The sequence below is a fragment of the Tursiops truncatus genome, chromosome 21 (genome assembly GCF_011762595.2).
Source record: "Tursiops truncatus isolate mTurTru1 chromosome 21, mTurTru1.mat.Y, whole genome shotgun sequence".
Taxonomy (NCBI): domain Eukaryota; kingdom Metazoa; phylum Chordata; class Mammalia; order Artiodactyla; family Delphinidae; genus Tursiops; species Tursiops truncatus.
In genome coordinates, this window is record NC_047054.1 from 28,986,085 (window position 1) to 29,013,159 (window position 27,075).

General features: G+C 44.6%; 1 long non-coding RNA gene and 1 pseudogene across 4 annotated transcripts in view; one reads left to right on the forward strand and one right to left on the reverse strand.

Annotated features, from left to right (window-relative positions):
* LOC109547669 (uncharacterized) overlaps window positions 1-27,075 on the reverse strand; it is a 337,191-nt gene that overhangs the window by 279,718 nt on the left and 30,398 nt on the right. The gene's annotated exons all lie outside the window — the stretch shown is intronic.
* On the forward strand, window positions 18,411-19,465 carry LOC101335489 (eukaryotic translation initiation factor 2 subunit 3 pseudogene; annotated as a pseudogene).

The window sequence follows — 27,075 nt, forward strand, 5'->3', positions numbered from 1 at the left end:
ACATCATTGTCACCGTTCATCCCAAGCCCCCTGCACGTAGCAAATCCGTCCTTCCAGCAAACAGAAGGACCTTAGCAAACGGTGAAAGAAAGAATGAATAGATGAGTATAGACCACTGGTCCCAATTTTTCGTGTGAATTTTACGCCCACCCCTTGATATTCATGGAAATGTTCTGAACAGATTGCAAAGCCAGAGCTGGGAATCACTGGACCGTTGGTTTTCAAGCCCCATTCTCCGGAGACCCCAAGTTCAAGGCAGTGACTGAGGGCAGCTGTGAGGTCCCAGGAGAAGCAGGGGCCTCCCAACTCAGTTATTTGGTACAGCACAGACCCTCACTGGTCCTTATGTGCAGGATCCCAGGGAGAGTGTGTATGTAGTATTCCTTTTCATATTGTTTTCCTGTATAGTTTATTACAAGACACTAAATAGAGCTACCTGTGCTATACAGTAGGACCTGTTGATCTATTTTATATATAGTAGATTGTATCTGCTAATCCCAAACTCCAAATTTATCCCTCCCCCTCCTTTCCTATTTGGTAACCATAAGTTTGTTTTCTATGTCTGTGAGTCTGTTTCTGTTTTGTAAATAAGTTCATTCATATTATTTTTTAGATTCCACACATGAGTGATATCATATGACATTTGTCTTTCTGTCTGACTTACTTTACTTGGTATGATAACCTCTAGGTCCATCCATGTTGCTGCAAATGGCATTATTTCATTCTTTTTTATGGCTGAGTAATATTCCATTGTAAATATGTACCACATCTTCTTTACCCATTCATCTGTCAACGGACATTCAGGTTGCTTCCATGTCTTGGCTATTGTAAATAGTGCTGCTATGAACATTGTATGCATGTACCTTTTTGAATTACAATTTTCGTATTTTCCAGATATATGCCCAGGAGTGGGATTGCAGAATCATATGGTAGCTCTATTATTAGTTTTTTGAGGCACTTCCATACTGTTTTCCATAGCGGCTGCACCAATTTAAATTCCCCCTAACAGTGTAGGAGGGTTCCGTTTTCTCCACTCCCTCTCCAGGATTTATTGTTTGTAGACTTTTTGATGATGGCCATTCTGACCAATGTGCAGTGGTACCTCATTATGGTTTTGATTTGTATTTCTCCAATAATTAGCGATGTTGAGCATTTTTTCACGTGTCTGTTGGCCATCTGTAGGTCTTCTTTGGAGGAATGTCTATGTAGGTCTTCTACCCATTTTTTTGATTGGGTTATTTGTTTTTGTTGTTATTGAATTGTATGAGCTGTTTGTATCTTTAGGAAATTAAGCCCTTGTCAGTCCAGTTTTGCCTGCTTTTAAACTTCATACAAGTTGAATCCTAGAATATGTGTCCTTTTGTGTCTGTCTCCTTTCATTTAACCTCATATCTGAAGTTTCACCCATGTTACTGTGTGTTTTCTTTAGTTGTTAAAACAGCCAAATAAAATACTAAGGAAGAAAAGAATTTAGAAACATGTGTAGTATTATTAGCTGAGTCTCGGGCAGTCTGTAGACTGTAAGCTCCTTGAGAGTAAAAATGATGTCTTATTCATTTTTTTCTATTTTCATCCCTTAAAATTATGCCTAGCTCATAATCAGGGCTCGACAATTTTTTGGTTGAATTGAAAATTATTATTATTGCATAGACCATCTGGCCTTTTATCCTGAGTTTTTGGGGTTTTTTTAATCCACAGCCTAATTGCCCCTCCAACCCCATCTCCCCAACACAAGCCTGCCTGGATGGACTCTGCCCTTTGTCTTTCCTCTCCAGGCTGTGCACAGGCTCTGTCCCCGGTTTTGGCTCTGTTACTTCCCTCTCCAGACACTAGAATGACTCACTGGGGTGGAAAGAAGGGAGCAGGGAAGGAGTATGGCTGAGTGGCTCAAAGATCTAGACAGAAAACTGTCAGTAGAGGATCGTGGCCGGGCCAGGAGAAGAGCTGGAAGCAGCCTAGATGCAGTGGTCAGACAGGAGACAGAGGCAGGCCCGGTGAGGGCTCCCCACCCGGCCTGGGCTCCAGACACCAGCTCCGTGGAGCTCCCTGGTGTGGGTCTTTCCTCCTGGGTGTGCACCGCGGCCAAGTTCAGAGCTCACCCCAGCTGTCAGGGAACACTGTCACTCCAGCTGTTACTGAGCAATGGATTCCTGTTGCCAAGATATGGATTTGGTTTTAATAACAGTTAGTGCAAACACTGTAAATTTACTGCTGCGAGAGAGAGTTTTTGAAAACGTCCACTCTGGCTATAATTTTTCAGCCGTGCCAGCTGTTTGCGCTCAGCTCATACCTGACGTGGTGCTTTGAAATAGCAATCACTGTATTTATAAGAAGGCGAGGACTCATAAATATGTCACAAGTGGAATATACAACGCCATATTTCACCATTTTCTATTTCAAAATTGTGAGTTATGACTGCAGAAATGCACGCCCATTAAAGGTGATATGATGTATTTTCTGCCCTGTTCAGGAGTCCATCCATCATTCAGACAATAAAGAAAACCGCACTTACTTTTTTCATGTCGTCTGTAATTTATGATCCCCAAAAAGCTGTAACCTTTTGGCAGGCTTTGCAGAAACCACTGCACTGTTAGCAACTAAATAACCTTTTATAAGGTTTTAAGTGTGTTGCTACAGTCTCAGTGCACTTGCTGTATTGATCCAGAAGATCTTGGGGGAAAAAAAAAGGAGTGGGAGGAATGGAGGAAGATGATCTATAAGCAGATCGATAACGGCATATAGATTGTTGAAAGATGCTTCTAATGATTTTTGCCAGCCATCATCTTTCAGCACGCCACGCCCCATCTCTTAGGCTTCGGTCCTGGCTGGAATTGATTGACCTTGCTTTTTTGCTCCCTCCCTCCCTCCTATTGAGCAGCCAGACGGGGGAGAAGCAGAACGAATTGGCCACCACAGGCTCTTTGCAGAAAAGCTCTGAGAATCACAGGGCTGGAAGGTGCCGTCAAGACTAGCTCAGTGCCCAGATGAGGAAACCGAGGCCAGCCAAGCGGCTGTGACTTGCCCAAGGTCAGGTGGCGATTTAGGAGCAGAGCTCTGATGCAGGTTCCTGGTTTTCAGCCCATGCTTTCCCCAACTCTTCCACTCCGTCGTCTCATGTTTGCCCTGGAGGAAGAGGGTGTGCCCGGAGCAGGTGAAGGCATTTCTGCTGAGCTCCACGGACCCAATAAATCTGTCTGGCGGTGAGGTGTAGTGGGAAGATGAGCTTGGAAATCAGACAGAACCGGACTGAAACCGGACCCACCTCTCACTCCCGTTGGCAATAACCAGCCCATCTGGGTCTCTGCTACTCCACCTGCAAGATGGCATAATCCACCTTGTAAGGTGGTGGGAAAGATTAGATCTGGTGTCTGGGTGACACCAAGCTCAAAGCCTGTAAGTGACGAGGGAGCAGTAAAAGTGAATGATTCCCTGTCCTGCCCCGTTCAGCCTCCTCCCATCTCTAGCATTTTCTGCATTCTACTCCCTCTCCCTTTGCCCCACCTTATCCTCCAGGACAGTGGCAATGGAAACCCTCCAGAAAGAGGCAGCTATGGGAGAAAGTTGGGTGAGCTTTTCAACCACAAAATCTTTGGGGCAGAGGCGTTACCTTAATTGTCAACAATGGAAGCAGCGGGGAGGGCGGGGGTGGGGGGGGGTGAATACAATTAATTTCCTCTCCTAAACACAAGTGGAGCCAGGCTCCTGGAGCTCAGAGACCAAGCCTGGTCAGTCCCCTCTAGAGGGGCCCACAGGAGGCCATGGGTAATGGAGCTTTTAATACTATACTCTTGGTAGGGAACATTTGCAGGGAAAAAAACCTCCTTGTGAAGCAACCAGGCTGTGGTGCAGTGAATGTGTCTCAGGGGACCCTCCCACCAGACAGCCCTGCGTTCTCAGAAGCAGTGCTTTCAGCCCCAGGAACATGCTGCTGGGGAGCAGAAGTGGACAAATGGCCTGCAGGACAAATCCGGCCGCAGCTTGCGTCTGTAAATAAATTCCATTAGAACACAGCCACGCCCATGGAATTATGTATTGTCAAAGGCTGCTTTCAGCTACAACTGCAGACGGGAGTACAGTGTCCAAGAGGGACTGATTCCAGGACCCCCTCAGATACTAAAATCCACAGATGCTCGAGTCCTTTATATAAAATGGTGTAGAATTTGCATAGAACCTACACACATCCTCCCGTATACTTTAAATCATCTCCAGATTATTTATAATACCTGGGACGATGTACATGCTACATAAATAGCTGCCTGTGTGTGACAAATTCAAGTTTTGCTTTTGGGAGCTTTCTGGAATCTTTTCTCCAAATATTTTCCATCTCCGAGGATGCGGAACCCAGTGGATAAGGAGGCCCAGTTGTAGTTTCAACAGAAACCAGAAGACACGCCAAGGCTAAGACAGTTACCAGTTAGCTCTTTCCCCGAAAAGAGTTGCAAAGCCCTGCCCTGAAGTCCACCCAGCTACGCCACAGGCCAGAGGGCCTTCCCAGCAGCAGGTGATGGATAAATATATGTGCAGTGATTTATAGTCTACAAAGTACTTTCACGAATGTGATCTTGAGAAAATCTCCCAGCAATCCCGTGAGATGCAGATTCTGATTATTCCTGGGTTACGGAGACACATACTGAGACCCAGGAGCCAGAGAACTTGCCCAAGTACCCACGGGTACTCAGGGGCGGAGCTGAGCCCTGAACCCAGGCAGGGTGACCTGAGATGCCCAGCCTCCCCACTACCCAACCCAAAACAGGAAATCGGATGCCCTTCCCACGCCCCTGTGTGCCATCGCCAGCCAGCTGGTGACCTGGGAAAGTCACTCGGCCCCTCTGGACCTTAGTTTCCTTACATCCAAACGAAGAGTCACTTCACAGACTTAGAGAAGAAACATGGTTACCAGTGGGGAAGCAGGCGGGGAAGAGATAGTTAGGGAGTTTGGGACTGACATGTACACACGGTCATATTTAAAATGGACCAACAAGGACCTACTGTAGAGCACAGGGAACTCTGCTCAATGTGTGTGGCAACCTGGATGGGAGGGGAGTCTGGGGGAGAACAGATACATATATATGTACGGCTGAGTCGCTTTGCTGTGCACCTGAAGCTACCAAACATTGTTAATCGTCTCTACTCCAATATAAAAGAAAAAGTTAACCAAAAATTAGGAGTCGCTGAAACACTCATTTTGAAAGATGCTAAGGGGCTCTCCAACGATGCAGGTACACTATGAAATATTTCCTGGAGCCAGGGGGGAACCCACTTCCTCACTTCCTTCGCCCAGTCTGATCCACCCATGGACAGGCCATAGGGGAAGCTAGTGAGGCAGACCTGAGGGTGGAGAGGGGAAGCCCCACTCTGTGGACTGGCCCGCCTAAAGCCCACGGGGCCCCTGGACCCCACTCGCCACGTCAGAGGATGGACACAGTAAGAGTGAGCCCAGAGAGGCTGCCCGCACACACAGGATGCCTCGCCGGCTCCTGGACATTAGGCTCCAGGCAGAGAGCATTTTCTGTGAGGCCGGAAAAGCCCCTGCTGCCTGTCACCGGAGGGCTGCCCCTCACCACCGTGGGGTAGGGCGGGTCAGGGGCGGGTGATGACAGAGGTAAGAGCGGTCTCCACTTTGTCACAAGCCCTGCCATCTCTCTGTGTCGAAGTCGCCATCTCTCTCTCTCTCTCTCTCTCTCTCTCTCTCTCCCTCCTGCTCTCTCCCAGAGCAACCCCCCCAAATCATTATTAACATTATAAATAAAAACGAGCGGCAAGTTATTAAATATAAAATACGCAGAGTTCCTCCCAGAGCTCGCCGGGCAGTTCATAAACGTGACGGCTTAATTTTGCTGCCGATCCAGGCAGTTGATGAAGCATCGCTGGCTCCTGGGCTAATTGAAGCTGTTAACGAAGTGCAGGAGAGAGATGATTGCAGGCAGCCCCTGTCCTGCCCGCGGGGCGCAGAGGGGCGTCTCCGCCCTGTCACTGCAGCCACTGCACCAGGGCCTCGGAATCCCCAAAAGCGAGCTCCTTCCCTGGATCCACAGCTCTGCAACTCGGAATCTCCATCTGGACTCACTTTAAAAGCCAGAAGAGGTCCCTGAGCCTCCCATGGAGAAAAGCAGTTTCAAACACACATTGGGGTAGAGTCGACATAGGGTTGGTTTTAGGATAATCTGAGGGATTCTGGCTCTCAGGGGCCCTGGCCCTCAAAACCCAGGCCGTGTGGAAACAACCCAAATGTCCATCAACAGACAAATGGATAAACACACGCTGGCATATTTATACCATGGAATATCATTCGGGCGTAAAAAATGAAACAAAGGACTGACACCTGCTACACGTGGACAATCCTTGAACACATGCTAAGTGAAAGAAGCCAGGCACAAAGGTCACATGTGGAGTGGCTCCATTTCTATGAAATGTCCAGAAGAGGGAAATCCAGAGAGACAGAAAGTAGCTGAGTGATGGGCAGGGGCTGAGGGAGGGAGAGTGGGAAGTAGCTGCTCACTGGGGACAGGTTTGCTCTGGGGCGATGAAAACGTTTGGGAGTAGATAAATGTGATAGTCGCACAATATCGTGAATTACCGAACGCTCCAGAACCGTTCACTTTAAAAGGTTCATCTCATGTTTATATGTATTTTACCTCCATGTAAGAAAAAGGAAAAAAGCACAACAAAACCGAGGCCGAGTTTAACTTGATGCCTTTACGCCAACCATACTGGTACCTCCTCACAGGCTTCTCGTTCTTCAATTCAGAAACCCTGTCAAGACCTAGCTCCATTCTCCCGGTATGACAAGGGGTGACCATAGGCCTCCAGCTTCCTCTTCAACCCATCCGAGCATCAGAAACAACGGCCCACCCTTTGCCCCAGTTGGGGGTTTTGGGCAGGAGCAAGGGAGCCTGCGTGAGGGAGAGCTCAGTATAGCAGAGAGAACTACGTGTTTGAAGTCAGGAGAAATTTACTGCAGTCCTGGTTCTGCCGTGGTCTAGCTGTGAGATCATGAATAAGTCCCTTAAATTCTCTGATCCTCACTTTCCTCATCCATCACACGGGGATGGCCGTGTCAGCTTTGCCTTCTTCACGGATTTGTTGAAAGCATCCAGTGAGATGCTTTGTGTTATCATTATTGGTGCCTCTTTAAAAACCAGTGTATTCTGCTCGACGTCACTAATCAACAGAAATGCAGATCAAAGCCACGATGATAGATCACCTCACACCCGTCAGGATGGCCATCATCAAAAAGCCTACCAATAGGGCTTCCCTGGTGGCGCAGTGGTTGAGAGTCCGCCTGCCGATGCAGGGGACACAGGTTCGTGTCCCGGTCCGGGAAGATCCCACATGCCGTGGAGCGGCTGGGCCCGTGAGCCATGGCCGCTGAGCCTGCGCGTCCGGAGCCTGTGCTCCGCAACGGGAGAGGCCACAATGGTGAGAGGCCCGCGTACTGCAAAAAAAAAAAAAAAGAATTTGTGCAGCTACTATGAAAAACAGTATGGAGGGTCCTCAAAAAACTACAAACAGAACTACCATATAATCCAGCAATCCCACTCCTGGGTATATATTTAAAGAAAAGTAAACACTCATTCGAAAAGATCCATGCACCCCAATGCTCATAGCAGCATTATTTACAATAGCAGAGATGTGGAAGCAACCTAAGTGTCCATCAACAGATGAATGATAAAGAAGATGTGATACACACACACACACACACACACACACACACACACACACACACACACACAGTGGAATATTACTCAGCCATAAAAAAGAATGAAATTTTGCCATTTGCAACAATGTGGATGGACCTAAAGGGTATTGCTTAGTGAAGTATGTCAGACAGGGAAAGACAAATACTGTATGTTATCACATTTATGTGTCATCTAAAAAAATAAAACAAATGAATGAATATAACAAAAAAGAAACAGACTCACAGATACCAAGAACAAACGAGTGGTTACCAGCGGAAAGAGGGATGGGGGAGGGGCATGATATGAGATTAAGAGGTACATACGACTATGTATAAAACAAGCTACAGGGATACATTGTACAGCCCAGGGAATATAGCCAATATTTTATAATAACTTTAAATGGAGCATAATCTATAAAAATATTGAATCACTATGTTGTACACCTGGAACTAATATAACATTGTAAATCAGCTATACCTCAATAAAAAATAAACAGTGTATTAACTAACAAGTATGTATTAAGCAACCACTCCATTCCTAGCCATGTGCTAAGCCTTGTGCAGGAAGCAGGGGAAGGGCATGGGGCACCAGATAAGGTAGATAGAGAACAGGCGCAAGAGACCATCCCTGCCCTCCAGGTAGGAAGGCAAAACCAACACAAATTAAGCCATTGGAAAGCAAAGAACAGCCATGTACAATCAGTACTGATGTGATGCTGGAGAAAATACTGTGAGTTTCGGACACCGAGAGCCCAGGGTCCTGGGTTCTAGGAATGCTCTGTGACCAAGTCTAGGAGCCATTTGGAAGTCACTTAAATATTTTGGCTTTAGTTTTCTTGCTTTTAAGAGGAAAGAGTTAGCTTTAAATTCCTCAGAGATCCTTTCTGGCTTTAAAAATCTGATACTAAGCAAAATTAAAAGACACACCAGGAAATACATTTTTCATAGATATGTCAGAAGGTGAATGCTCTTAAGACATAAAGGGGTTTTGAAAAATCAATAGGAAAAAAGATGAATATCCCAAAAGGAAAAAAACAGATAAATAACACAGGTTTTCATACAAAAATTTTCCTACTAATTATAATAAAGAAAAACTGGAAGCAGTCTAAATCCAAAGCAAAGAATAGTTTTTGTCTGAACCATGACACAGTCATATCACATAGTCATTGATAATCATTTCATAGTATTTAATGATAAAGTGTTTGTAATAAAAGAGGAAAAAGGAATGAAAACTTTCAGAATTCCAGTTTTATGTCATGTTTTTCAAAAAACAAAGGACACTTATAGATAGATGATAAGTAGGCTAGAAGGAAATGTACCCAAAAGTTAACAGCAGTTATCCCTGAGTGTAGGTTACTAATTTTATTTCTCCTTTACTCTTTTATGTTTTTCTGAATTTCTACAATAAACACATTATCTTCTAATTTAGAAAAAAAATGTTTAATCTATGGTGCAACAAAATAGCAAATTCAGGGTTTTACATTCAGCTCCATTAAAATTTCATTTTAGCATCAAAGTGATAAAACCTTCACTAAAATAAATTTTCGAAGGTTATTAAAAACAGCCTTTATTATTCTGCAACTGTTTCTCCATAACACCATCTATCTCACTCAATTGTTGATTAACCTATCTAAATTCTCAACTATTCATTAAATGTCTTGAGGACAGGCATCTAGTCAAATTTACTCCCAACACCAAATACCATAATAGGTGTTCAGGAGATGCTGGTTGAACCGAGGGCAAGAATTGAGAGAGCATCATTCTGGAAGAAATTGAGCAAAAGGCAATAGAAAGTGAGGTGGGGGACCTTGAAGGATGGGTAGCCATGGACTCTTCATAGGTTCATTCATCTATAGAGTGAACGTGCTAGGTCTCGAGTGCTGTGCTGACACTGAAGTTCCTGAGTTAAACAGGACCCAGAGCCTCGCAGCTTAGGGATCAAGGTAGACACGCCAAACAATGATGGGGACAAAATAATAGAGCTGAAACAGGAGCACAAAGGAAGAAGCTGTTCATCCTGCTGGTGCTGGAGGGCAGAAAGAGAAGCAGGGAGAAGGGACAAGGTTATGAGGACAGTCTTAGAGGGACGCAGAGAGGGAAGGCAGTGATCAAAGCCAAGGCTGGGATGCTGTGAGGAGAATTGGGTTTGGGGAACCGCACATTCAAGAATATCAAAGAACTCCACATACATCCCCACCACCCACGCCCACACAAAGGTCACAGGGGAAGCCAAGGCACCGGGAACATGCACGTCTTCTCAGGAGGGCTCATCCTGCACCTGGACCTGGGTGGGTATCCCAGCAACTGAGCCATCACTCTCTCCCCGTGACCAAGGTCTTGGACCTCAATGCCCAGCTCTGCAGGAATCCTGTTTCCCCACACGCTGGCTGGGGTACATGCCCAGCTCTATGTGGGAAATATTTTTAACCTTGAGAAGAGGCATTTCTGAAACTGAGGAGCCCATAACATGCCATCTGCATCACAATTCCATCACCTCCTGGTGATAAAGGATGAGTCTCTTTTCCTGCATGGCTCCCTGGTGTTAAATGGGATTACGCTCCCTGGGAAACTGGTGGACCGTTTCCCAAGGAAAGTCCTGAAAACACACACAGTCTCCCGCATACAGGGAAGAGGTTTTTCCATCCAGGAAATGCCAGCATCTCCCTCTGAGTCGTTGCTGCCGGCTCGGATCTGGAACGCATTATTTGAAAATGGGCAAATGTAAATTAATGTCATCTTCAAGTTGAGCTTCTCAGCAAGGTAAGAAAATGCTGACATCAGCCTGAAAGTCAAATGAGGCTCTGTGTGATGTGGTGTGACCTGAGGTGTTGACACCCTGGCCGGGTGCCTTTCGAGCTTCAGGAAAGCACGTGATTAGGAACAGAGCTCGTGACTTCAGCTGCTTCCAAGGATGCCCCTGGACAGTGAAGAATCCTCGGTGAGCAAATCTGTGACGTTGCTTCAGCCTCTTCCAGGAAATATGCATGATGCCTTCATTCTTCACACCATCATTGAGTATCTACAACAGGTCTGACACTGGGATGGGTACTTGGGGGCAGCTGGTGACCTCCAGCAGATGCAGATCCAATCAACAAAATCTCCCTGGGACCACTGTCGCTAGCTATCACCCCAGGGCTCTCCTCCCTTTCCTGGCCAAGTTGGTTTTACCACGTTTTTTCCCTTCCTCACCTCCCAGTCACCCCTCTGTCCACTGGAGGCTGCCTCTGCCCCCACCTCTCCGTGGAAACCTCTTCCAGTGAGGTCACCAGAAATCTCTCACTCTCCAACCCAATGATGGGGCTCATTCTTCTGGTGACCCAACCTCCTTCCAATGTTCACACTGTTGATGCATCCCTCCTTCCCGAAATTCTTCTCTCTCTTGCCTTGTGTCACTGTTCCCTTATGGTTTTCACCAACCTCTCTGACATATAATTCTCCCTAAGGCCATTGAAGACCTCCCCATTTCCTACAACTATAGAATCCAAGCTTCTTGGCATGAAAGACCTCCTGGGATCCAGCTCCCACCAGCCTCTCCAGACTGGCCTCCCTCTTCCCACGCCTAATGCCACAGCAACTCAAAACCATGTGTGATGTCCCTCCAAAGACCATGCTACCTCCCATACATGCTGTGTGCCTGCCCCACCCTAGAATACCTTTCTCCAGCCCACCTGGCCATCCACCTGGTGAACCTGGACCCTGTGTCAGAACCTGGTCAGTTGTCACTTTCTTGGTGAGGTCTTCCCTGACCAGCTGTCCACTACTTACTCCAGAAAAAGCCATCTACCCCTCCTCTGGGCTACCTCTACTGCCTGCACTCAGCTCCACTATCGCACGTGTCACACTGTCTTGTAATTGTTTCTGTGTCTGTCTTACCAGGTTCTAAACTTCTCGAGGCTAGAGATTATGTCTCAGTGCTCTCTGTATCGCTGCTCCATGAGCAGTGCCCGGCACTTAATTGAATTTTGGAAAATATTTATTGAAAAACCAAAAGGAGCTCTTGGTATAAGGGAGATGTGATAAACACAATAATGTCTTCCCCCAAAGATGTCCCTGTCTTAATCCCCGGAAGCTGTGAATATGTTACATCGCATGGCAAAGGGAATTAAGGTTGCAGATGTGATTGAAGTTAAGGACTTTGAAATGGGGAGATTCTTCTGGATTACCCGGGTGGACCCAAACCATCATGGGAATCCTTAAAATGGTAGAAGCTTCCCCAGCTGTGGTAAAAGAGAGATGTAACAATGGAAGAAGGGTCCAGAAAAAGGCAGTGTTGCTGGCTTTGAAGATGGAGGAAGAGGCCACAAACCAAGGAATGTGGGCCTCCTCCAGAAGCTGGGGAAGGCGAGGAAATTGATTCTCCACTTGCGCCTCCAGAAGGAACACAGACACGCTGATTTTAGCCCAGTGAGACCTATGTTGGATTCCTAACCTCCAGACCTGTAAAGTAATACTTTTGTGTTATTTTAAGCCACTAAGTTTGCGGTCGTTTGTTGCAGCAACAGTAGAAAAGTTAATACAAAAAAAAAAGGGAGTTCATGCACAAATATAATAACTAAAAAGAGAAACTGAACAGTACCATCAAAGAGATGAAAATAGATGCCAGTGGGGTTCAGCGAGGGGAAAGGGAACTTTCAGCTGAGGGACTGGGCCACACTCTCTGGAAAAGATGACCGTGGAGCTGACTTTTGAGGGATTTGGATTTCAGACACAAGGCAATGGGGGACCTAAGTGCTGTAGCTGGAGAGAGAAGCAAGGAGAAAAAGACAGAGGCCAGGGGTCCCGAGAACAGGTATGGGTGCAAAGGGAGGCTTGGAAGCTGGAGGGAAGGACTTCCTTGTGTCCAGGCTCCACAGACTCTGCCCGGGGAGGGTGCCCCCCCATTCCTCAGGAAGGCTGGCACACACCCAGTCTCAGCCCTCAGCCCACAGTCCAGACTCCAATTTTCTCCCTGATTCAAATAAGCATGAATTCACTGAGGACCACCCTCCCCAACACTGCAAGCCCCTGGACAGGGGTTGGCATTTATAGCCTGGCTGGGCGACGAGACTTACCCACAGGAAGTAATCAGAAAACAGAACGAGACAATGCACAGTGAAAGAGCCAGTGGGAATATCACTGAGAGCAAATGGTATATTTTAAGTAATGAAGGCAATGGGAGGCTGATGAAGAAAGACATCACACTGTTGGCTGGTTTTTGGGGGGACAGTTTTATGGAGGATGTGGGACGTGAGCCGGGCTCTGAAGAAAAAGAAGCTTCTCCCTAGAAGGAATGATGTGGGATCTCTTGCTAAAACCCACTTTGAGCTCTTGCTATTGGCAGTTTCTAGAGGTGATGGCAGAAACCCGAAAGAAGAATGATATTCACCCTCCCTGGTGCCCCTCAAGCAAAATTCGGACGGTGGCAGAGCATCCTTTCTGAGCCGCTGGCAGCCACCTGGGAGGAGCTGATCCACTAGGAGCACGTTGCCCTGTTTTCATCTCGGAAGCACAACCAGGAAAGAGATCTCATCACTAGGCACTCGGGTGGCCCTTCCAGGCTCTGCTTGGAGGCTGAATTAGGAGCAAACCAGAGGATTGCCCCAGAGCTCGTCTAGGGAGGGCCCAGGGTCCCCCCCAGCACAGGGTCCCAGCCTCCTTTGCCAGTGCAAAGGGCAACCCCACGGTCCAGAAAAAAGACAAGATTGCCCAGGAAGTGAGTTAGCAAGTGAGCATGGAGGAAGCCCAGGCCCTGCAGTATCTGAGCATGAGTGGTGAGCGCGGGTCTCAGATTTCTCTTACATGGTGTCACCGGTCCGTCCGTGAGATGGAAGGTTGAATACCCTGTTGATCGAGTTATACCAAAGGGCTCCTAGCTTCTCTTTATTCTATTTTTTGTTGTGGTGAAAATTTTGTTTTGTTTTACGCTGCCACGAGATAAAGAGCCTTACATTTCACAGTTTACACTGTGATGTCATGTGCATTTGAGAGTCGGGGCATGTGTCCTGCTGCTGTAATTTTTTTCCCATCTGGAAGGATGAGGGGGGCGCGTTCACGCCCCCTGTAACCGTGACCTTCCAATGCTACGATTTGCCTGCTGGCACTCCAGCGCACCACCCAGCCCACTAAGGGCGGTAAATCATTCTCTCGGGTGGGTACCATTAACAACTAAAACCAGCTGTGCTCAGGGCCCCCAGGACACAGAAGGACGGACCCCCTCACCTTGGCCATGCTAATACATCTCCTTCCAAACCTCCTTGAGAAGGCAAAACCCTGAGCTCTGGGAAGAGGCCGGCTGACTCAAGACACGAAGAAGGGCTTTTCAAAAGTGGCACGAGAAGCGGGGTGGGGGGGGGGGGTAGAAGAGGAAAGCAGGAGTCCAGTGCATAATGGTATGTTTTAAACCATGTGCCTCTTTCCAGACTGGGTTATTAAATTAATTCAGAACTTATGCTTACACTTAAAAGATTTCTGTCATATTTTATGAACACGATGATCTCAGAGCAATTTGCACTGGAAATGTGTCATATTAAATCAGGGGCACTAATAAACTTTATGACTTAAACTCCACATGGATCAGACGTGGCAGATAAACCATCCTATTTTTGCACTCATATTCATGCCATTGAAATACAGCTCCTCCTATGGGAAAACATAAATAAATTTGATAACATTCCATCTGCCCCTACATAAATGTACCTGTCGGGTATTACCTGTCCTTCCTGTTCCTCCACACTGAAGCTTGTGATGCTGGTGGGACGGGTTGACCCAGGCAGAGATATTTCTTCAGGATTTTAAAACACTTTGTCTCCTATGGGCTTATGACCTTCCATTCACTCTGGCGCATTCCTTTGTGCTGGGCTGTGTGTAACTGTTCAGAAGTGTTTTACAGGTACAAATGCGGTATAAAAAGTGCTGGATGGTGAGTTATGGCACCTGAGTTCTTCTGGTTCTGCTTCTGGCTGACTCTGTGATCTGTGCACAAATCAGACAGGACGGTGTAACAGAAAGAGCCCAGGCACTGGAATCAAAGGTTTATTTCCATTTAACGGATGTTTTTTGAAAGCCTAACGTGATCCAGGCCCTGTGCAAGGCACTAGAAATACAAGAATGAATAAGAACTCAACTAGAACCCTAACAGGGTTATTTGGGAAACTAAATTAAATTATTATAAAATTCGTGTTGATCTGTACACGTCTATAGAAATGCTTTGTAATTTTGTGTTTGTTTTGCTTGTTTTAATTTTTATTGAAATATAGTTGATTTACAATGTTGTATTCATTTTAGGTGTATAGCAAAGTGATTCAGTTATATATAATGTATATGTATTCTTTTTTAGATTCTTTTCCATGATTTTTTAAAATTCATATAAATAAATAAGTGTCTGAGACTAGCCAAGAAAATTCAGAAGAGTGAGGAGGGACTTGCCTCACCAGATATTAAATACAAAATCAATACATTCAAAGTGTTGTGGTGTTGCCAAGCTTGCATGCAAACCTCCAGCCAACAAACCTGTGGATGTAGGAGTTGCGGTGAAAAGAAGGGAAATGATTGAAAGTCTGTATTCAGAACACATGGACTTCCCAGGAGTCCTCACCAACACGAGCAGCCAAGCATCTGCCTTCCCTATTACTCAAGGAAGCTAGAAGTCTTTTCTCTGAAAAAAAATTAAACCAAGGAGATTCTAAATTCAGGAAGATGGGTTCATCAAAGCTCAAGAGCTAGGCAAACAGTGAAAATAAGAGAATTCCATGAAAGTCTACTCTTTACATATGAAGGACCCTCCACCCTTTCCTGCTCTGTTTCCAAAATGCAAGCAGCCAAGTACACCCTCACACACATCAACAGAATTCTAAAGCAGGAGACTGGATGGCACTTCTCTGGTAGGAAAAAAAAAAAAAAGACCCCCAACATACTGACACTAGAGGGATACAGTGAAAAGAGTCACTGGCAACCTGATCCTCCTCCCCCAGTAAATCCCCTCCCCCAGTCAAAAACAACTCCAATTAAACATAGACAAAGAGCTTTAAGGAAATCATCAGACCCTTAAGGAAATCCTTTTCATAGAAGATACAATGGAAAGTAAACATGAGAAAAAGAATTTGGAAGGAAAATAGACAAGGCCATAATATTCTCAGAAAGATAACATGATTTTTTCATCCATAAAGCAGAAGTAAAATGCTATTTAAAAGGTATTAGTGCTATTAATGCCCAACTTGAAAACAAGAAACAGCTCTTAGAAATTAAAATTGATAACCAAAATAACATTATTCAAAAGGATTAAAATTTAAAAAGTAAGGAAGTCTCCCATAAATTATAACTAAATGACAATAAAGTAGCAAATAGAGGGACTTCCCTGACAGTCCAGTTAAGACTCCAAGCTTCCACTGCGGGGGGGCATGGGTTTGATCCTGGTCAGGGAACTAAGATCATGCATGCCATGCAGCATGGCCAAAAAAAAAAAAAAGTAGAAAATAGAAGTAGAAAAGATCTGAAGACTTGCTGTAAACCCAAAGAATAAGAATCCAAATACTAAGAATTTCATAAGAATAGAAGAGAAAAATTCACTGGAAGGAAATTATTGATGGAAAAATTAAATACAATTTTATAGAACTAAAGGACATGAGGGTTCTCCAAGTGACTAGCACAGTGAGTGAAAAAAAAAATCCACATCTAGGAAGGTCACTGTGAAATTTCAAACAATAAGATAAAGAGATAATCCATAAAAAGTCCATAGGTCAAGGTAGAGGTGGAGGGAATGGGTGCATATAAAGAAATGGGAATCAGGATGGATCAAACTTCTCAGAAGAAATCCTAGATGTCAAATGATGGTGGATCAATGTCTTAAAAGTTATGAAGGGAATACAAAAATCAGTTGCATTACCATACACTAACAATGAACAAACTGAAAAAGAAATGAAGAAAACATTTTCATTTACAATAACATTGAAAAGAATGAAATACTTAGGAATAAACTTAACCAAGGAGGCAAAAGACTTGTATACTAAAAGCTACAAAACATTGCTGAAAGAAATTAAAGAAGACACAGAAATGGAAACATGCTCCTGTTCATGGATTAGAAGATTTAATATTGGTAAGATGTCAGTACTACTCAAAACCATCTACAGATTCAGGGCAATCTATTAAAATCCCAACAATGTTTTTGCAGAAATAGAAAAAATCATCCTATATTCATATAGAATCTTAGAGGACCCTGAAAAGCCAAAACAATCTTGTAAAAGAATAACAAAGTTGAAGAAGGTCTCACACATCCTGATTTCAACACACACTACAAAGCTACGATAATCAAAACAGTGTGGCACTGGCATAAAAACAGACATATAGACCAACGGAATAGAACAGAGAGCCCAGAAATAAACCCTAGCATGTGTCCAAATGACTCTTGACAAAGAGGCCAAGACCATTCAACAGTCTTCAGCAAATGTTGCTGGGAAAACAGCCACGTGAAAAAGAATGAAGTTCTTTACCTTACACAATATACCAAAATTAACTCAAATAGATGAAAGACCTAAATGAAAGAACTAAAACTATAGAATTCTTAGAAGAAAACGTAGGGAGAAATATTCATGACACTGGATTTGGCAATGAGTTCTTGTCTATGACATCAAAAACACAGGCAACAAAAGAAAAAATAGATAAGTTGGGCTTCATCAAAAATTTAAATTTTTGTGCATCAAAGAACATATCAACAGAGTGAAAAGAAAACCTATGGAATAGGGGAAAATATTTGGAAATCATATATCTGATAAAGGATTGATATTCAGAATATATGAAGAATTCCTACAACTCAACAACAAAAACACAAACACCTCAATTAAAAAATTGGCAAAGGGGGGCTTCCCTGGTGGCGCAGTGGTTGAGAGTCCGCCTGCCGATGCAGGGGACACAGGTTCGTGCCCCGGTCCGGGAAGATCCCACATGCCGCAGAGCGGCTGGGCCCGTGAGCCATGGCTGCTGAGCCTGCGCGTCCGGAGCCTGTGCTCTGCAATGGGAGAGGCCACAACGGTGAGAGGCCCGCGTAACGCAAAAAAAAAAAAAAAAATTGGCAAAGGACTTGAATAGACATTTCTCCAGAGAAGATATACAAATGGCCAATAAACATTTGAAAAGATGCTCAATATCACTAATCATTAGAGAAATGCAAATCAAAACCACAATGAGATACCACTTCACACCCATTAGGATGGCCTGTATAAAATAAATCTTTAAAAAGCAGAAAAAAAAAGTGTTGGCGAGAACATGGAGAAATTGGAGCCTTTGTGCATTGCTGGTGGGAATGTAAAATGATACAACTGCTAGTAAAAAACGGTACGGCATTCCTCAAAAAATTAAATACAATTACCATGTGATCTAGTAATTCCACTTCTAGATATATACTCAAAAGAAGTGAGCTCTCTAGGCAAGATGGCGGTGGGGCGAGGCTGGTGTGACGTTAGTGCAGCCACGCCTTTCTCGGCAAGATCTCTCCACTTTGGATGTTACCAAGTTGACACCGCTTTCACATGAAGTTATAAGCAGACAGGCCACAATTAATATAGGTACAATTGGTCATGTAGCTCACGGGAAATCTACAGTTGTAAAAGCTATTTCTGGAGTTCACTCTGTCAGGTTCAAAAATGAACTAGAAAATAATATTACAATCAAACTTGGCTATGCTAATGCTAAGATTTATAAACTTGACGACCCAAGTTGTCCTCGGCCAGAATGTTATAGATCCTGTGGAAGTAATACACCCGATGAGTTTCCTACAGACATTCCAGGGGCCAAAGGGAACTTCAAATTAGTCAGACATGTTTCCTTTGTTGACTGTCCTGGCCACGATAGTTTGATGGCTACTACGCTGAATGGTGCCACAGTGATGGACACAGCTCTTCTATTGATAGCTGGAAACGAGTCTTGTCCTCAGCCACAGCTTCTGAACACCTGACTGCTATAGAAATCATGAAACTGAAGCATATTTTGATTCTACAAAATAAAATTGATTTGGTAAAAGAAAGCCAGGCTAAAGAACAGTATGAACAGATCCTTGCATTTGTACAAGGTACAGTAGCAGAAGGACCTCCTATTATTCTGATTTCTGCTCAGCTAAAATACAATATTGAAGTTGTCTGTGAGTACATAGTAAAGAAAATTCCAGTACCCCCAAGAGACTTTACTTCAGAACCCCAACTTGTTATTAGATCCTTTGATGTCAACAAACCTGGCTGTGAAGTTGATGACCTTAAGGGGGATGTAGATGGTGGTAGTATTCTAAAAGGAGTATTAAAGGTGGGCCAGGAGATAGAAGTCAGACCTGGTATTTTTCCAAAAATAGTGAAGGAAAACTCATGGGAAAACCCACCTTTTCCAAAATTGTATTGCTTTTCGCAGAGCATAATGATCTTCAGTATGCTACTCCAGGAGGGCTTATTGGAGCTGGAACAAAAATTAACCCCACTTTGTGCCAGGCTGACAGAATGGTGGGGCAGGTACTTGGTGCAGTTGGAGCTTTACCTGAGATCTTCACAGACTGGAAATTTCCTATTTCCTGCTTAGACGGCTTCTAGATGTACGCACTGAAGGAGACAAGAAAGCAGCAAAAGCTGTCTAAGAATGAAGTGCTCATGGTGGACATAGGATCCCTGTCGACAGGAGGAAGAGTTAGTGCAGTCAAGGCTGATTTGGGCAAAATCACAGAAGTAGGAGAAAAAATTGCCCTTAGCTGAAGAGTTGAGAAACAGTGGCGTTTAGCTGGTTGGCGTCAAATAAGAAGAGGAGTTGACAATCAAACCAACAGTAGACGATGACTGAAGAATTAAATAACAGATTTGGATGAAGTCGTAATTTCTCTTAACAACCTAGGGGTATATTTTCAAAGCAACAGTGAGGACAGCTCATTACCTTAGGAGTAGCTGTAAGATTATTATCATTTTTTGGTGATGAAAATTTAACCTCTAGTACTAAAATAAGGTCTACAATAAAAGTAAAAATTGGCATGATGTTGGATTGAATCTACATTTTACCAGAAATTAATCATTCCCAAATAATGTCTAATTTATACATCAATGAAGGTTTGAAAGGAAACTGCTACAACCAGCCATTGCTGTAGCACACATACCACTGAACCTATTTGAAATAAAATTTTTCTTCTTATTAAAAAAAAAAAAAATAAGGAAGTGAAAGCAGGGACCCAAAGAGATATTTCTATCCCCATGTTCACAGCAGCATTATTCACTATAGCTAATAGGTGGAAATGACCCAACTCTTCATCAATAGATGAATGGATAAACAAAATGTGGTATGGCCGTCTAGTAAAATCCTATTCAGCAATAAAAAGGAACAAACTACTGTTATCTGCAACAATATGGATGGATCTCGAAAAATATGTTGAAGAAGCCAACAGAGTAAATATTATATGATCCCATTTGTAAGATATTTCTAAAGAGGACAAATCTCTAGAAACAGAAAGTAGATCACTGGTTGCCTGAGACGAAGGCAGGGAGTCAGCTCTAAATGGGCACCGGGAGACTGTGGGGTGATGCAAATGTCCTAAAACTGGATTGTAGCGATGGTTGCACAACTGTATACATTTTTTTTTTTTTTTTTTTTTTTTTTGCGGTACGCGGGCCTCTCACTGTTGTGGCCTCTCCCGCTGCGGAGCACGGGCTCCGGACGCACAGGCTCAGCGGCCATGGCTCACGGGCCCAGCCTCTCCGCGGCATGTGGGATCTTCCCGGACCGGGGCACGAACCCGTGTCCCCTGCATCGGCAGGCAGACTCCCAACCACCGCGCCACCAGGGAAGCCCACATTGTATAAATTTACTAAACTCATCAAACTGTACACTTAAAATCAGTGAACTTCATGGTAGGTAACTTATACCTCAATAAATCTGTTTTATAAAAAAAAAAAAAAAGTGGTGTTGGTTATTCCTCCCCACACTTATTGTATGACCCAAAGAGATATGTTCTGAAATCCTGAAAGTGAGCAGATGAGGCCGGCAAACTGAAAAAGATGAAATTGTCCGCTGAAGTACGTTGTGACTCCGAAAGAAAGAATTGCAGTCTTTAGGGGCTACTTGGTCACAACCTAAGGAGATGGAGACGAGGTGGAGCCAGAGTTCCTCTCCCTGCAAAGGGAGAATCTTGGGCAGCAACACCCTGTGAAAGTGCCAGGCACTGTTTCCCATCGTCCAGCTGGGACATCAGAATCCCAGGGAGAGGGACCGTGTTTCTTCATCTCCCAACATGGAGAAGAAAAGAGGGAAGGGTTATTACCAGGTGGTTGGATGAGAGGAGCAGGGCTGGATCTGTGTGTGTGTGTGTGTGTGTGTGTACGAATGCACCAGCACGCAGTTAAACCCCTACACAAACACAGACCCATTTGTATGTATGACATAAAATACAAAGTTTCATTACAATCATATCACAATTATATTACATATTTTTAATTATAGGGAAATGATAAGAAGGCAATATACTCAAATGCTGAATTCTTGGTTGGTTGCTCATTTTTAACTGAAATGAAAAACCTTTTTTAAAAACTTCCCTTTTTACACGGGTTGGCCTTCATACATATTAGCAGGCAGCATCTGCACAGAGAAAGTCTCTTTGTCTGGAAAGGTAAATGCTTAATTCAAGCTTTTGTGTCATGAAATTAATTCTAATATAAATAAGAGTTTAAAGGATAAAAGCAGTCTGGAATGTTAATGTAAAAATGTGCACTGTTATTGAAAGAACAGACTTATTAGAAAACAAGGAAACAAATTAAAAACCCTTGCATTGGGTTCAAATGAAAACTTTTACCAGCTTCATTAGTTTGGGAGTCAATGTCCTTTATCCCTCCAGAGCCAGCCATGTAGTTGCTGCTGTCATTGTCGTTGTTTAGTATGTCAGAAGGTGAGGAAGACCAAAAATGCAGAAAGTAACTCTGGGCAGAGAAAAAATCCTAAATAACACAGGTCTCCAGAAATCATTCTTTTGCTTGTATTTCCACAATGGCTGGTTCTGTAATCAGATTAGCCAAATATTTATAGAATTTCTACTTTCCCACTATGCTTTACAGACACAAACAGTGTGATTCGTTTGTGTGGAAGAGTTCATTGAGGTCAAGGGTAGGAACTGCATTTGCCTCTGCCACTTACAGGCTGTCCACCTACATGTGTACCAGCTTATGCGTTTTTAAGACACGGAGGATCCTTCCTACCCTCAGGATTGTCTTGAGAATTGAATGGTGTGATACCTGGTAGAGCAGCTGCCGTCAAGAGGACACCCAATCAGTGGTGGGTCTTTTTCTGTTCCAGTCCACATTTTACCCACAGTTCACCATCCTGCTCAAACACACACACACACACACACACACACACACACACACACACACACACATCACAAGTCTTGCTCTGAGAAGTTTTGTTGACATTTCCCACGGAAAAAAAAACAAATGGAACCATTTTCAAGAGGAAAAACTCAACGGCACACAAGATGAAGACTGTACAGGGCACCTCCACTCCCAGGGAAGAAGGATTGGTGACTGGAAGCAGCAAAGAGACGCCTATTCCCCTGTCCTCCCCCGTTCTGACAGGAATAGGAGTAGAGGACACCAGAGCACCTAAATCTGGCTAGGAATCTGCTCAGTGAAAGGCAGAGCCTAGTACCCCTGGCTGATTATGAGGTCAAGGCTGCATATTCAAGCCCCATAAGGAGATTGATCCTGGCAGCAATCTTATTCCTGGCCCTGACCTACTCACTGTGCTTCCATTGGATGGAGGAGATATGTCTGGGGGCTGGGAGGAGTAAAGGCTCATTGCATCCATTCCCATCATCAGAAAAAAAAATTCAAAGCATAGATCCTATTAACAGATGTCCTTTTTTTTTTTTCTGCGGTACGCGGGCCTCTCACTGTTGTGGCCTCTCCCACAGGCTCCGGACGCGCAGGCTCAGCGGCCATGGCTCACGGGCCCAGCCGCTCCGCGGCATGTGGGATCTTCCCGGACCAGGGCACGAACCTATATCCCCTGCATCGGCAGGCGGACTCTCAACCACTGTGCCACCAGGGAAGCCCTATTATTATTAACTTTTATTTAAATGTTTATATTAAAATTCTATTTTACGACTGCATTGGTATATGTAATAATATTATATAGGAAAATATTTTCTTCAACCTAAAAGATTTTTTTCTCATTGTTTTAGAAAAACTAAAACATTTTCTGAGTCCTTAAAAGCACTAAGGGCAACAGGCACTGTCCTGCTGGCTTAATGGTAAGTCGCTCCTGCTGGGGAGGATGGTAAGAGGGACAGGAGAAATGGCACCCAGCCACCAGATCTGAGCACAGATTCTGATCAGAGCATGGGAAGGACTGCCCACCACTCCACACCCCCCACCAGGCCCTAAGACACTCTATTTGCTCTCACCGCAAGTTAGGAATATGGAACAAGGCACCGAACACCTCATTGTTGGGTTGGAAGGGCAGCCTCCTCCAGGGTAGGAAACAAACTTCCTCACTCCAGATGTGTTCCCACCGCTGCTGTCAACACAATGTGACTTGGAAGAAGTGTGGCCACCCCATCCAACATGGCGGATACACGGGAGGATCTGCCTGCATTTCAACATTGAGAACTGCTCAATCCTGCCCCACGAATCTGACCAGTCCCAGAATACCTTTCATCCCACACTAGTCTCCTTTATTTTATAACCCATGTGGATTTCAAATCTGTTATTTCCTGAAGCATTAGTTTCAACACATAAGATTTGTAAGACTCATTTATTAGGGGGACCAACTCGTCCTAGTTGGCCCAGGACCTTCGTGGTTTGGACACCGAAACCCGTGCATCCCGCAAAACCTCTCAATTTGGGGCAAACCAGGACAGTAGGTCAATGTTTAATGATATCCAAGCTTCATCCTCCTCTGCTGACATTTGTGTGTTTAGACCAACAAGACGAAAAGCACGGAAACGAATGTTTAAGTAGCAACAGTAATTCCGGAAAGTTCTAGTAGGGTCCAAAGTTACACTTGGCAAGATGGACACAGGCATTGAATCCTTGGTGTGGAAAGGGATGGCTGCAAGTCAGCCCCCTCTTCTCTGGGCTCCCTGGAATAGTCTCTTCCATAAATATTTTAAATGATTTGCCAAAGGAGAAAAGAAATTTGTGCAGTGGTTCTCCAACCACAGTGCACTTAAGAGTAACCTGAAGAACATGTTTAAAATATGCCTTTCTGAGCCCTATCCGCCCCCACCCAGAGAGTTTAGCTTGGGAGTGTCTAAAAAGCAGTCTTTTTAACAAGAACCCTGAGGGATCCTGATGAACATAGTGGGTGGAGCACACTTTTCAACGGTCTGCAGTAGGGGGGAAGGTGTGAGAATTACTTCCCCTCTCACTGCAAGTAAGGCAAAACCGTGCAGCAAGGAACACTTAGTGTCAGGACAGCTGTTATCCAAAAAGCACTTTCTTGTAAATCTTGAGATTGTCGGAACACCTAAAGCAAAGCACATCTGAGTTAATCCAGATAACTATGGTCTACGTACATACACATGCTGTGTAGTGTATAGACCCATATAGCTATCAATATAATGTATACATAGATAATGGCATACATAAGATCACAGCTGTTAAAGTGACACTAGGGAACAGGTACCCATTAAGCCTTTATACATAGGAATGCTATGGTGGTGTTTATTAACACATCTGGAGTCCTGTTCTGACTACATTAAATCTGAGATGGCCATAAGATAACCAAATAGAGATGATAAATGGACAGTTGAATAAAAAGCCTACAGCTCTGGGGTTTGGTCAGGGGTCAGGTTAGGTGTAGAGATAGCTTTAGGGAGTGACCCACATAAGGCTTCCAGGTCTTCAGTAAAACACGGGCTACAGGGGCTGGGGTTTTAATGCCAAGGCAAGGTCAGAGACACCATAGCCCCAGAGGCAGGAGCCTGGTTCCCTACCTGGAACCAGGAACTGGTAGAACTTGGGCTCTCTATCCACCAACAGAAATGAGAGTGTCTGTTCATCAGCTCAAGCTACAGTTCAAAGGCCAGGTGTGGAAGTCCTTTGTCTCTTGAGGTAAAAACCCTAATTCATTATCTCTCAGTACAGAAACTCATGGAGGAGAGCATAGGATTGTCCTGTGGGCACTCCACAGCCCAAGACATCAACAGGAAAAAAATTCCCACAGACAACATCCCCAAGGGAAGATGCACTCAGGCCAGAATCACAGAATATATGAGGAAAAAGCCAAAAGCACGGCAGGCAATCGGCATACGCCACCCCTCCAACCCTCATCCCAGGAAGAGGAAGAAATCACACCTGCAGAGCTAGAGGTAATAAGACAATCTGAAAGGGACTTTGAAATTGGTTCAGTTGGAAATAGAAAATCATTTGAGGGTTTTGAGAAAAAGCCAGACATGCTGAAAGGGGTGTTTACAATGATTAGTGTGGAATGACATGAAGAATTCAACAGAGAAAGGTGTGATTAGAGGCAGCAAGAATAGATATATATCTCCTTCTTCTGGACACCCCTAAAATTTAACCTGCACATCTCTTATGACTTTATGACCTCACCACTTTATTCCATGTTTTAAAGCTGCTTTCACGTATATAAGCCATAGAAAGGAATTTGCCGAGGGCTTCCCTGGTGGCGCAGTGGTTAAGAATCCACCAATGCAGGGGACACGGGTTCGAGCCCTGGTCCAGGAAGATCCCACATGCCACGGAGCAGCTAAGCCCGTGCGCCACAACTACTGAGCCTGCGCTCTAGAGCCTGCGAGCCACAACTACTGAGCCCACATGCCACAACTACTGAAGGCTGTGCGCCTAGAGCCCGTGTTCCGCAACAAAGAGTGGCCGCCACTCTCCGCAACTAGAGAAAGCCTGCGCGCGGCAGCAAAGACCCAACGCAGCCAAAAACAAATAATAGATAAATAAATACACAAACAAACATGTCCATTTAAAAAAAAAGGAATTTGCTGAACTCAAAGATCTCTCTATATATACACATGTATATCTTTCTGTATCTCCCGCAGCACCTAACATAGTGTGCCGGGCACACAGGAGAATCCCCATAAAGGTTTCATGAAGAAATGATCCAGCACATGAACAAGCACCTTGTTAGAAGGTGATTGATCAGAACCTTGCTCCGTGGACCTCTGACTTGAACTGGAGCACAAAACCAAGCTGATGGCACGCCATCAGTTCATCTCCCTGGGACCAGCTAGGTTCCCTAAACTGGTTCTCTTCTTAGCCTATGTGGACATCATCTGTCAATGTATTTAAAACTCAGGTGGATTCAGTGACAGCCTTAAGCCCTGTCACCCTGAGGAAAATCTTTTGCTATGTGTGAATTTCCCTGGTGCAGATGGTTGCATAACTTGTCTTCTTCTTCCAATTGATTGTCAGCTTAGAGACACTTGACTCTACATGAGAGCAGGCTTTGCCCTAAATCTGACTACCCCATTCCTAATCAGTTAGAGCCCTTCTCCTTCCCTCTTTGAGGAAAAGGTCCTAATGTAATGACCAAGTCCTGGGAAACAGCAATAACTTAAGATCCTGCACAGGAGCACAATCTTACCACATTGCATAGCAGAGAAGCAAAGATTGCAGGCCCTCCTGAGGGGACCAGAGCCATGCTCATTGCCAAAGCTTTCCTGTGTGCTGGTGGTGATGGGAATGATGATGACAGTGATGACGATGACACAAAGCTATCTTTTATCGACCGTCTAATATTGCCAGGCATTATCCTAGCCATCTTTAATATAACTTGGCATAACATTCTCACAAGAATCCAATTAAAAAGGTTCTCGCACGCCCATTTTACAGATGAGAACACTAAAGAGGAAGGAAGTTAAATAAGTCATCCTTTGTAAAAAATCTAGTAGGTGTCAAAGCCGGGATTCAAACCCAGGTCAGCCTGAATGTAGTTTGTATTCTTTCCACCTCCCCACACTGCCTCCAAGTGCCCAGGCTCCAACGAAATGTCCAGCAGCAGCCCCGCCACTTTGCATAACTGTCTCGAGGACTTCAGATGATGTACAGGGGTTTTGGAGCTGGAATTGTTTCCCAGGAGACTGGAAGCAGGCACCAGCTTCCTGAGTTTTTATTCCAGTTTCATTCATGGCCTCTTGAAGAGACTGACTAAATAAACCTGGTTTCATCATGCTGCCCCCATTCCACTCCACAGAGAACGAGCTGATCCTGCCCAGCTCCGGATTTTCGTGCCCCCAATGTGAAGCCAACTACCCACCCACATGGCCAAAGCAACTGCAAATAAATAGCTCTGAAATTGTAATGGGCTTCTTTTGGGATACAGAGTAAGGCCATAATGGAGACATAGTATTCACAGCACATTCTGGTACTTACATCATTGAAAGGGTCCATTGCCAGCGTGGTCAAAACACACTGTACTGGCTAGCTCTCTAGCTCAAAATA